Source organism: Pleurodeles waltl, chromosome 1_1 (assembly GCF_031143425.1).
Source record: "Pleurodeles waltl isolate 20211129_DDA chromosome 1_1, aPleWal1.hap1.20221129, whole genome shotgun sequence".
Classification (NCBI taxonomy): Eukaryota; Metazoa; Chordata; class Amphibia; order Caudata; family Salamandridae; genus Pleurodeles; species Pleurodeles waltl.
This window is the reverse complement of record NC_090436.1, coordinates 245,409,221-245,422,327: the sequence shown is the minus strand read 5'-3', so window position 1 is coordinate 245,422,327 and position 13,107 is coordinate 245,409,221. Positions and strand designations below refer to the sequence as shown.

The 13,107-nt window shown below is 42.8% G+C and overlaps 1 protein-coding gene across 1 annotated transcript in view; it reads left to right on the top strand.

The window, feature by feature from the left end:
* OXCT1 (3-oxoacid CoA-transferase 1) overlaps positions 1–13,107 on the top strand; it is a 448,860-nt gene that overhangs the window by 355,945 nt on the left and 79,808 nt on the right. The gene's annotated exons all lie outside the window — the stretch shown is intronic.

Sequence of the window (13,107 nt, the reverse complement as noted above, 5' to 3'; positions counted from 1 at the left end):
CATTGTTTAAATAACATATATAATTCTTCCCTGTGACCTTATCTTTCATCCTCCGTTAGCTCTGGCAGCAGTCAATATTAGGTCACAACACTTCTGTATTTGTTATTACATTTAAATAGCTACCTCATTTGTTCTGGTATGACAACGCCGCTGTTTGTTGGCCTGTTTAAATTCTATAAAAAAAAATAAAAAAAGTATTTCCATCTTCGTATTGGCTAGAAGATGTATCATTCCACCTCCTTTTGAGTACTTCCATTGCAGTGTTAGAAGGACTATTTTACACCTCAAAAGTACTGTCATCGCACATTAAATTATTTCTTCCATGCATGCATTGTATGCAGAAATCAATGTATTTGTTTTCTCACTGCAGGAGGACTACTGTTTTAGTCAGTACTTGTGTGCATTTTTGTCTGTTTTTTTCCGTTGTTCTTTCGCCTTTTGTGTCTTTCCCAGTCACTGTTTATTTCCTGTTTTTTCCCCTCTGTTGAATTTTTAGCATTGTTTTCTCCACCTCTCTCATGCCCATTTTTGTTTCTCCTCTGTTTACAAATAACGTGCTTTTCCAAGGCCAGTAGAAGTCTGGCTGTAATAAGCTACCTATTAACAGGTGTGCACAAAAGGTAGCCCGTTAAAGCCAGAACTGTTTGCTTTAGGAAAGCTTTATCGTGTGAAATCTGAGAAGACGGGACCAGTGGGTTAGAGGCCGATAGAGAACCCAATGCGAAACAAGTAATATTACAACTAAACTACAATAAGATGATTAGGTGCAAGTTTTTATATAGTGAGGCAAGCGTCCATGTATTCTAAAGAACCTAGTATACAACAAACAAACGTCGGATTACATAAACAGACCCCGGTAATTCTCACAAAAAGTGCGTTAGAGGTCAGTATATACCAATTGAACACCAGGTTATGGCCTATAGTGGATCGGAGAAATGTTAGGGGGTGTCGCATCTACTGCTCAAGTGTGCCCTGTTTTTAAAATTGATTTAGTGTAGTTACTTGAACACACTTAGGCTTTTGACATATATTGAAATATTTTGGATGCCACCATTCATAATAAATCTAGTTGTTGCATGTAACTTTAATGAACTGGACCCTTCATAGTAGCAGCCTGGGCTCCAAAAGAAGCAGGCACAGGCCTAATGTGAATATATCAGGTGTTTCGAAACCAACTTTAACCTGGACCCCATCATGTGTGACCTCTAATTCACAATTCGTTGGAACACTTGGCATATTACAGTATGTACAAGGGGCTAAAGAGGTGGAGTTATTGCATCCATATTACAGTATGTGGAAGGGGCTAAAGAGGTGGAGTTCCTGCATCCATATTACAGTATGTGGAAGGGGCTAAAGAGGTGGAGTTCCTGCAGGAGTGGTGTGGTGTTCCTGACACCCACACTGATTCCCCATTTGTCATGGAACCCTCACGGGGAATGTCTGAATGCTTCTGTGCTCCCAGCTCCGGAAGTAACCAGACCAGCTGTATCGGTAATTTAACAAGTAGAAATACCAAAGCAGTGTTTCTAACTCCTCCGCAAAGGATGCGGCACTTTCCAGTTCTACCGTGCTTGGAGTTAATTGGCTTCTAAGGTCGCCTCTCCTTTGCACATCGTGTGTGTAGTGCACAGGGTAACAATTAGAATTATTTTTGTTATAAAGAAAATCGTTCCAGAGCTGTGGCCACTGCGCATGCGTGTCAAAGTAGCCCATAGTCCATGTTGCCACCCTTCCAATCTCATTTTTATACACGATCAACTACAGCAGGCCGCCGTTGGTGGTACATAGCTTTCTCGGGGACTCTCCTGTGGCATTTACACTGCACTTGAGGCTTCTTCTTTAGAGCAAGCAGTTATTTCATTTCTCTGGAAGGTGGAATTCAGGATTTCCACCTGTGATCAGGTATCTGCCTATACTCCGTTTAATGTAAAACCTGTTGTATTGTTTTTTACCTTGCTCGACAGTTAACTTTGGTAAAACTTGTTTTAGAGTTGGTTATAGGTTTTTATGGCTTCTAAGTAAAAATTGAACCGTTAATCAAGAAATGATCACAAGAGGAATTGTAGTACATGAACACCTCCTGAAGAAAATATTATTTCTATCATTCTGACAAGGGTCTTGGGTCCTCAAAAAGTAATATGTGGCCCAGTTAGGTATCTTATTCAGTCTCAAAGCCACGGGTGGGAGCTTTTGCAACATATTTAAAAAAAAAAAAAACCTTTTCGTCTTTTATTATGGTATAAAATGGTACACCACGTAATCAATGATAGTGAATAATAGAACAAAACTGTACTGAATAATGCGTGCAGTGCCCAACATCTCGACAATATAATAGCAAAGAACAGTTGAAGATAAAGGAAGGAAAATGAGAGAGCAGCAACCACTGGGGAAGGTGAACATAGTAGGTAGAAAAACGGTCAGGTAAGTTTAGAAGGGAAGAGCTGTTTAGTCTAGGAAAGGGATTTTGTAGGGTAAGGGGAATGAAAGGAAAATGCTCCAGTTACTTACCTATACTTGCATTACTCAGAGTCCTGTTTCATCGCTTCTGATCATTACAAAATGAGACCATTCTGCCTCACCAGACATCAATTATCATGTCATATCCGACATAAAGACCCTTCCCTCCTCCTGTTTAGTTACAAGCCATGACTTAATCAACTTTAGTTGGCCTGGAACATTTGGGAGGGTGGGAAGGGATGTAATGATTGGAAGTGAGGAACAGGCTCAGAGTATTGCAATTACCTGTATGTAATTGAAGCATTACTTCATTGTCCTTACTCTCGCTTTTTCTCTTACAAAATTAGATATACAAAGCTATACCAGGACAGCCAACGATTGTTGCAAAGACCCAAACTTTATTGATCATATAAAACACAATAGAGAACACAACCTTTACATCATAGTAGGTAAAAGTTTAGAACCAAAAACATAATTGAGTTCTTCCGCTTGCACAATTCTACAGTGAGATGGCCAGATAGATGCTATAAATATTTTAGCTACTGAAGCCTCTTGAAGCTCAGTATGTGAAGTAGACATAGTCCTAGTAGACCTGCCATGTCCCCCCAATGGACAAACCCTGTCCTACAAAATTATAAGCCAAGTCAATCAAAAACCTAACCCAGCTACTCGGAGAGAACTATAGGCCCAACATTTACAAACAATAACTCAGAGCCGAACATGAGCAGCTCTATCCAAGTAAATCAAAAGTGCTCTCTAAACATCAAAATAGTGTAGTCTGATCTCTTCTGTATTAGGGAAATCGTTAAATGATGGCAAATTAGGTCTTGCTCCCTATGGAAACTGGTATTAATTTTGGGAACCTAGGAAGAGGTCGTAAAATCACTCTGTCCTCAAACAGTCTGCAAAAATGATGCTTGAAAGATAAAGCTCCTGACTCCCCCAAACACCTAGCTGAAGTTATTGAGACACATTAGAGAGACTTAATACCCAAGGTTTGGATATCTTTACTCTGTAAAGGTTCTATAGGAGGATCTCTGAGAGCCTTCAAATCCAAAGATCGATCCCAAGTGTGGAACTGTTTACCCCGAGAAGGAAAAATGTTACTCAAAACTGTAAACAGAGGAGAAATCAAGCCTTCATCATCAGAGAGGTTCTTCCCAAAAATTCCAATAGCCTGAATTGCCGCCCACTGGAGTTTCAAAGAAAACACCTTCCACCCTAGGGAAGCTCCATCTTGAAGAAAATACATCATTGAAAACATGCCTGAAGTAGTAGGCTCTAATTCAGGGGTCTTCAAACTGGGGGACCTCAAGTGATCCCAGTGGGGGCGCCAGGCTGTGGTCAAAATAAGCATGACACAGATAAGTGTTTTGTTTTAAGCAGAAGTATGTTATTGCATTTTTAAAAAGGCAACAGTACTTAACTGAAATGTTTAAATACGTCTAGACATATTTAAACATTTCCAGCTTTATTTTTAAAAAATTGACAAATTTTGAGGGTGGAGGGCCAGTGATTTTTATTTTTCAACTAGGGGGGCGCAGCATTAAAATGTTTAGAGCCCACTGCTCTAATTCCTTAGAATGACAGCATTTTTTTAAAAGAACACCAGTGCCTTAAATATGACCTAGTAGTTGAAGAACGCCTAGAAGCTTGAAGAGTATTATTAAGGGCCACTGGTACCCCCTATTCACTAAACCTAGCCTCCTAATCTCCAGGCTGCTAGATTCAGCTGGATAGGACCTCTTGTTGCAAGATTTGGAAAATAAGCGGGGAGGGATTCATGGGGTAGCCTCCACTCCTATGACTGCCTCATCGCTCCTAAAAGAGGAAACCAAGAGGAACAGGGCCATACTAGAGCTGTCATTACCACTAATGCTTTCTCCCTCCTCACTCTGAGCAAGAATCTGGGACTCGGAGGACACACATACAGAAGTCCCTGAGGCCATCTGCATGTAAGAGCGTTCACAGCCCAGGCATGCTCCTCCTTGATCTAGAACAAAGGATTTTCACCTTTGCGTTGAGAATCAAAGCAAAAAGGTCTCACTGTATTACCCCATCTCTGAGTGTTCTCCACAAACACCCTCTGGTAGAGATAAAAAGTCACAAAAAGATAGAATATCTCTGCTGAGACTATCCACCAAGGTGTTGGATGTTTCTTATATATGAATTGCTTAGTGAGAAATGGGTCTGGAATCAGCCTGTCTGGACCAGAACCACTTTTCCTTTCAAGAGGCGAGAAAAGAACTTCCACTCTCTCCAATTAGATTATCTTTTGCTCTAGGAGAGAGACCGGAAACCCTTGGCTTGGCATTAAAGGACTACAGTACTCTTCTGTCTCCACGCAGCTACCCTCCCAAGATCATCAATCAAGCACGTAACAATCATCATGAAGCACTGTTAAACACATGGTCCACTCTACTGATAACCTCACATATGTGGCCACCTTTACTCCCAGTTCCAATTGTATTCAACGTATCATTAAGAAACATTGGGCCATCCTACACTCGGGGTCTCTGGATATTCCTAATTTCCGGTTCATGTTCAGAAGCACTAAACACTTGAGGGACCTTGTGGTCCACACCAGACCACGTACAGTGACGAAGCAGAAGCAACACACTCTCTGGACCCCCACTTCACTTGGCATTTTCCTTGTGAATCATCTGTGGTCTGTCGCTTCACCAGGGCGACCAAATAGATACACCTCAGTCATGAACACATTTGGGCTCAACAAAGTCATGCCAGCTGTAACAACAAGAACTGTGTTTACCTTATTACATGCACATGTGCCCTTCGATATGTGGGCATGACCATGAGGGCACTTAAAACAAAAATCCTGGAACATCATAGCAACCTGCGTTGCAAATGCATTACAATAAAACTGTCCACCCATTTTTACAATCTGAACCACAGCCCTGATGACCTCTGTTAGGCTACATTAGAGGCCAACAATAGATGGAACCGAAGGGCCCTTTTCATAAAAGAAAACAATGGGTATTTCGCCTTTCTACCCATACGCAAGGCCTGAATGACATTCCTGGGTTTGAGATGTAATCCACTAAGCCAAGTTTTGATACATGGCTTTCCTGTTACTCTGCTGTTACAGTTTGCTCACCTGTAACTAACATGATTTATTACATGGATCCCTGTATCTCACTACAGTGTTAATTCATCTCCCATTACTCTTTCACATTAACTTATGACCATGATGGTTCCTTATATTGGCCATTTTGTGCTAGGCTGGAGGGATCTTTTATTACACCTTCGTAATACCCATGCTCAACTTTGGGTACGTTTCATATTGCCCCCCTTTGCTGCTCTTCATATTTATGGTTCTAGCATTGGGCACTTTTTTTAATTCAATGATTATATGAGTTGTCAGTTTCATCCTCATTATGAAACTGTTATGCACGGCCCCCTTTTGTTGTATTTTATTGTCGTCATGTGTCACATACTCAAGCGTGCACCTTCTTTTTGTGATTCCATTCGCATTTTTTACCTTTAAGATGATGCCACTTTTCTCCATTAAGGGTGCAACTAGCAGAGTTGTACTAGAGCTGCCCTTTGACCGTCTTTAATTTTTAGCTTTATAAGATAGCAGCAATGCTGCTTTTTCCACGCTGACATTCATGTGACCAGCCTGTTTGGAGCAGTCATGCGCGTGGTTATTTATCCTCCCTCCACATAGCAGACAGACTGCTTTTTCCTCATAGGCCTGATACTTGAAGGCCCCACCCCCTACCAGGCAAAGTGGGGGGGGGCCCCGGGAGGATACACTTTCTCCAAGATGGCCGCCCGCATGTGCCTTACGTACTGAGAACACCTAATATAAGGCCTGATTTAGAGTTTGGCTGAGTGTTTACTCCGTCACAACAGTGACGGATATCCCATCCACCAAAATATAAATCCCATAGGATATTATAGGATATATATTTTGCAGACGGGATAACCATCACTGTTGTGATGTAGTAACCCTTCTTCCAAACTCTAATCAGGCCCAAAGCACCATTTCTTGCCAAAAATGTGTACATTGTCTGTCTTGTTGTGTGTCATTATGTTTTCAGTTTTTATTTGTGTGGTCACCTGCCTGAAGTGCTGTGTACATGATCACTTACCACCAACAATCTTTGAGCTCTTTGGGCATGTGAAACTATTTGAGTTTTTCTCCTATGCATTCATTGAGGAAACTCTTACTTTGACATTGTTCATTTGTTCCATTTATTTTCTAGGTTGGGAAATACTTCAGTGAGGTATTTATTTGTTAGAGAACTAGACTCCCCATTTCACATCCCATTCAGGTGTAGGGCAGGGATTATCCTGATCCTGAAGAAACACCACGGATCTGGTGTGACCTCTAGGCGTGAAACATGACAAACCCTACCTTACACAACATACACGTAGGCTATCTAGGCACCCTGAGTCTTTAAGATAGTACTCCTTTTTGTTTTTAACCCTGTCCAGGGAACCACTGAATTAAAAAATATCCGGAATGCCTGGATAGTTAGTTTTTACCTTTTCCTTCTTCACTACACTACCCTACATGTTCTGCCCCTTCAAGCACACACTCATCATTACAGCTGCTATCTAAAAAGATCTCAGAGAAAGAGTCCCTTCCCGGGGCCCATAGAATCAGTGCCACTAAGGGACCCAGAGTCTTGATGAATTCTTTTGGGACAGACCGAATAGCAATACTCAGAACTCAAAATCATGGTTGCTTATGGTGAACTGAGGATACTTCTGATGATCTCCTGCTATTGGGACAGGTAAATGGGTATCTTGAACTATGGAGTCATATAGTCGTGGATGCCCGTCAACGGAATGCAAAGTTACTATCTTATAATGCACCCTTCTGTTCCAAGTGTTTAATCTTTTGAGATCTAGGACCTGAAGCTTTTTCAACCAGGAATAAGATGGAAGAGGTGTTTCACGTTGTCCTGTCATATCCTTAGGAAATGTAAAAGTCTGATTCCTACCGGATAGGTGTTGTTGGACCAGTGACTGTAGGGAGTTCAGTTTGGAAATGCCTTGCTCATCCATAGTGTCTGTTTTGAAGAAAGATTTCTTTGTCTGAAACTTCTTCTGACAATCAGAAAAAGGTTTGGAACTTTTCTCAGAAGAACTAGAAAATGAAAGTTCCCAGTAGCTTTGGGAAGAAGAGGATTTCCCTTTATAAGGCATTGAATGTTTCCAGTCTTTCAAAACCTTTGTAATCATAGTCCAGCTTATCATCAAATAGTTTCTTTCCTTCAAATGGGATCTACAGAAGTTCTGTTAGTCAAAAGGTTCTGCCCTCCAGTCTCAATTCCACAGACTCCTTGCCAGGACCGCTGGCCTTGTAGTAATAGCAGAGACTTTTATGACATCAGAGGATATGTCCGCCAAGAACGTTGCTTCCTGCTCCATGTCCACCAATAGTACTGAACAGTGAGGTTCCTCCTGAATACCCGTAGCCAGCTTCTCAAAATCTGAGACCAAAGGTTGAGCAGCATAGACGGAATAAATTCCTGGTTTGAGGTCCCAGTGTTCCACAGTGAAGGCTTTCTTTAATGAGCCCTCCACCTTCTTATCTGTAGTAACCGAAGGGAAATAGCCTCCGGGATGAATAGAGGTTCTGCTAACTAATGTGGCAAGGATGGCATCTACTTTGATACTGTGAGGAAGAGAGTGCTCTCCATCATCCAAAGTATACAGCTTCTGCAAAAACCTCACCACTGAGGCACGGTCTAGCTGTTGCCATTCCCCAGTGATCAAGTATTTTATCTTTCCATGCAATGACATGGCAAAAAGTGGAGGCTTTATGTATTGCTGAAAAAGGCTCCCTGAAGTTTCCTGAGAACAAAAAGGAGAAAACCAATATTTTGCTTTATACATTGCAGAATGTTGCCACCTCTTCTGTCTGCACATTTTTGCTCTATGATGGGCAAGAATTTCAGACTCAGAATCCAATAGTGAATAAGTGCCAGCCTTTTTAGGTCGCTGCTTAGGTTTCACTTTGCATTTCTCTTCTAAAGCTTTAGATACGGCTCCATCAATCAAGGCCCTTATCTCTAGTGCAGAAAGTAGAGCTGGAGTGCTCAAAGGTGATGCAATCCACAAACCTGCCCCTCTTCGCTGTGGTGGGACCCTCCTCCCTGAAAAAGACAAAATATGCCTTCTCTTGGATGTCGTCTTCCCCATCATCATGACCAAGTGGCAAAGGAGCTAACTTAAATAAAAGTAAGAATCCAAAGCCAGGAAACTAATCCAAATGAAGCATTTACGTGCCCCCAGTCACTTTATTCCCGCAAAACAACCAATGGGAACAGTAACCATATATGTAAGTAAATCTTTAAATATAAAGAAAGTGCTAGTAATATTTTCAAAAGGCACTGATTTAATTGTAGCCCCACCCCCCACAAGAGTGTTGTGTTGCTCTTCACTGCATGATGCCACTACCTTCGATGCTGCCTTCCCGACTTCAGAGAACAGCCCAAGCCCCAGTGAGCTGGCCATATTCCATAGGCGCTGATCAAGAAGGAACTCCATAACTGCCAACCTGGATTACTCCTCATTGTGCCCTAGCTGACAAAGAAGTGCCAGGCCAGCCCCGCAGTGCCCAACATTCTGACTACAGCCACTCAGATTCCAAAACTCGAACGCTGTTCATAGTCGCAGCACCACACACAGCAGATGCTGTAAGACGTGCGAGACAAAATTGACCAGGAGAAGGGTCGGGGAAGGGCCTTTTTATGTTGGCTATGATGTGGTAATTGATGTATTGTGAGGCGGAATGGCCTCATTTTGTAATGTTTAGATGCAAGGGTAAGGACGATGAGGTAATGAGACGAAAAAGCGGAGAGAGAATGACACTAGGAGCCATCCCAAAGTGCCATTGTAGCATTTTTTTCGGGTGGGTGGTGTACATCTTTAGGCTGTAGTGATGGTCTCCCGAGGCATGAGCTGCCCGTAAAGGAACTAAGGTCCCTTCTCCACATAAAGTTGCAATTACACCCCTCTGCGCGTTGGTGCTGAGGTGACTATACGTATAGCTTGAGAGGGTAGAGAAGGAGCCTAGCCCATAGACTCCGAGCAGTAAGTCACAGAACCTAGGCAATTCAGAAGGTTCACTGCTGGTGTGCAGGCATCATGACAAAAAGAATGGTGAACAGTGCATCATGAATATACGAGTAAGGGTGTGCAGTTTCCAGGTGAATTTCGCAACATCTCTGACGGTATTGATTTAAAAGCGGTCAAAAAATGATTAAACAATAAAAAGAAAATGTCTAAATCTGTACAGACAAAACTTACTCAAGTTACCAGGTAAACCGCAAGTAGTGCATCAGTTGGAGAAACTGGCAGCCACGGCACACGCAGTACAGCTGCACAAGTGCTGCACAATGTAACCACCACTGAGGCTCGGCTGTTTAAAAAATGATTCCCTAATGTTAGAAAAAAGAAACGTTGATTCTGGTAGTTAAGTGTATAATTCTCTCACATTATGCATTCCTCATAGATTGGAGTGGTTTTCATTAGATTTTAGCATTCCTGACTTGTAAATGTGTTACGCTGGTCGCCATGTTCTCATATATTTGGCCCATTAGCATGGTTTATGGCCAGTGTTGTGCAGGGACGGCAGTTGGTTTTAGGATGCTATAGAGTAAATAGGGCTAATGCAGGTTTTAGTTAAGCGTTATTTTTATTATTAAACATATTAAGAGGTAGAGGTCTGGTGGGATTCATGTAAATCATGCAGAGCACTCATAGGGTTGTTCTAGTGAGGAGCCTCAATATTTATATACAATTACCTGTTTGGAAAGAAAACATTTCTGAGAGTTACAAACATCCGTGCAAAGGATTAGGTCCTTATTTGCATCACACAATTAATTCTTGTTCCTTGGCTTAGATGAAGCTAACAAGTAAAACAGTGTCTGCATAAACCTGTTTGTGCAATGAATGGAAACCTGTCCTGAAGATAGGAGTGGTACGGTTATTAGTTACCAGGGAAACGCCTGCTTTCTAGATTTCCAGTCTGGCTTCATCGTGTGATAGACGGCGGGAGAGCAGATCCCTTTCTCTTGCGTAGAAGGAAAAAAAAAACTAAACTTGGAAATACTTTAGAATTGCTTTTTTTTTTTTTAAAGCGGAAGATAGCTCTCTGTGGAGTCAGAGCTTCTGTGGTAAAGTGCTCTGAATTAAAATAGTTGTTTTAAAGTAAATACCATGATGATAGTAATTTGCATTTGTTATTTAGTTATGTAAATCACATGCTGGCGTGACGTACTGCTAAAGCACGAAAAATTATAGTTTTGCTCCCGGAACGAAGTAAATTTGAGGGACAGGCTGGTAGCTACTTAGAAATGTGAAGGCGACATGTGTTAACTGCAGTGCTGAGCTTAAAATGTTAAATGCAAAGCTGCGTTTATTCACGTGCAGCTTAATATGGCCTGGGTTAGAACTGTGCACCACTTCCGGCCTCCGTGAGGACAAAGGGTTATCCTGCTGTGATGTAATCATGTAGTACTCCCGGGCATACAGTGAACCGCGCTAGTCTGAGTTTTCCTGGAGTGTGCTGGCTGTAATCTGCTGAAAGAGGATCTGCCTCCAAGTGTACAGCCCCCAGGCTACCTGCAGGCCTGGGTTAAAACCAGTGTCGGCCGGCAGCTTTAGGAGGGAGGGGGGCGGGCGGGAGACACACACACACAGACTCATTCTTTCACACACAGACACGCATGCACATCCATTAACAACATTCATACCATTCAAACATGCACGCACGCTCGCACCAAACATTCATTTTAAAACATCACACACATTCTTTCACACACGCACGCACCCACACCCATTAACATTCATACCATTCAAACATGCACGCATGCACCAAACATTCATTTTAGAAGATCACACACATTCATTCTTTCACACACGCACATCCATTAACAACACTCATAACACTCAAACATGCACGCGCGCACCAAAGATTCAATTAAAAACATAACACACACACACACACACACACACACACACTTACCTTCAGCCTCCAGGTCCCAGGAGGGTTGGGACTGCTGCCTTTCCTCATTGGCTGACCTTGAGCCAGCCAATGAAGGAAGGCAGCAGTCCGAGCCTCGTCACAGAGTGGGATGGGGTCAGTGAGACTGCTGACCCCACCCCACTCTGTGACGAAGTGTCACTGATTGACACTCGCCCTGGGCGCTTCAGGGCTTAAACCTGAAGCACCCAGGGCGAGTGTCAATGGGTGACGCTTTCCTTGTCACCCAGGGGAGGGCCTCGAGGCACCTTTGCTGGGCTGACGAGGTCACACCCATAGGAGCTGTGATCTCCTCAGCCCAGCAAAGTTCAGCTCAGGCAGCCAGGAGTCTGCGCAAATCGCGCATGTCTGCTCCTGGCTGCCTGACCTGAACATGAAGAGTGTCTGTCAGGCTGACCTTTGTTCAGCCTGACACACACTTCATGGGGTGGGGGGCGTGGCCCCTCCGCCCTAAAGTACGGGCCGCCACTGGTTTAAACAGAGGAAGATTATACGGGTTCTACTCGGAGAACCAGCCAGGCGTTCGTCATGAAATGGAAACATTTGACATTCTTAGAAAACGCAATGGATTTAGTCGCTGCAATAAATACGTTGCTATTGCAACTGACCCAACTGATGTATTCGCTTATATGGCTATAAATGTTATGCTTTATATTAAATAAAAATGTTTCATTCTTTCTATACCAATTCTGAGCATCTCCCCCTATGCATCCCCCACTGGGTTTGAAACCATCCTGACTAGAAAGACAACAAGCATATCCCATGAAATGGGTCTCGCATTTGCTCAGGTTAGTTACTGGCATTGTAAATTCCTAACTGGACATTTCTTGCCACTTAAATTGAAAATTAAAAGTAAAACCGTTCACATAAGCGAGCTGATTCAAAGCACCTTAGCCGTCATGAGCACAAAGGAGACACACAACACACACAAGGAAAAAGGTTTGCCTGCAGTCAAATGTATTGGCAAATGTGCAATTATACAGGTAACAGGGTCGGTGTCCAAGGTGGTAACAAAACCGCCCAAAGGAGGGACACACGTAAAGCATTTACCAATGACAACAAAAGATTTTTGAAAGGCAAGCCCACAAACGAGTGAATAATGGATGTGCGGTGGGTGTGGTTAAAAGCCCACAAGACTTACAACAGGTCAAAGCGCTTGCATGCTCAACCTAAAAAGGAGGCACAGACGAGGTATGCGATTCATCTGCCTCTGGCAGAGTGGGCTTCCATTGAAGGTCATGGAGGTGTCAGGCACAGCCCACTAGCCCACCTTGTGAAGGTGTTAAACTCCCTTCCTTCACCTTGGGGCCTTTCTCCACTACCTGTGAAAAATACGCATGTCACCAGAGAGGAGCCAACCCGTGACAGTCGGACACTGGCAGAAAGGCTGTTTGGTTTGGGGCAGGAACAAGAAAACGTTTCTAAAAGTGTCTTTTCCTACAAAGTAATGTAACATCTTTTAAATTAGTATAAAAATAAGTCCTTGAGTTATTTTTCCATCTGTTCCCAGACAGAAACTAGCACTTAAGTGCAATAGTGTAAACCAATGTTAGCCTATGGGAGAGCCAGCCTTGCCACAGTGAAAAACAACTTTGGGTATTTTCAATGCCAAGACATGTAAAAAA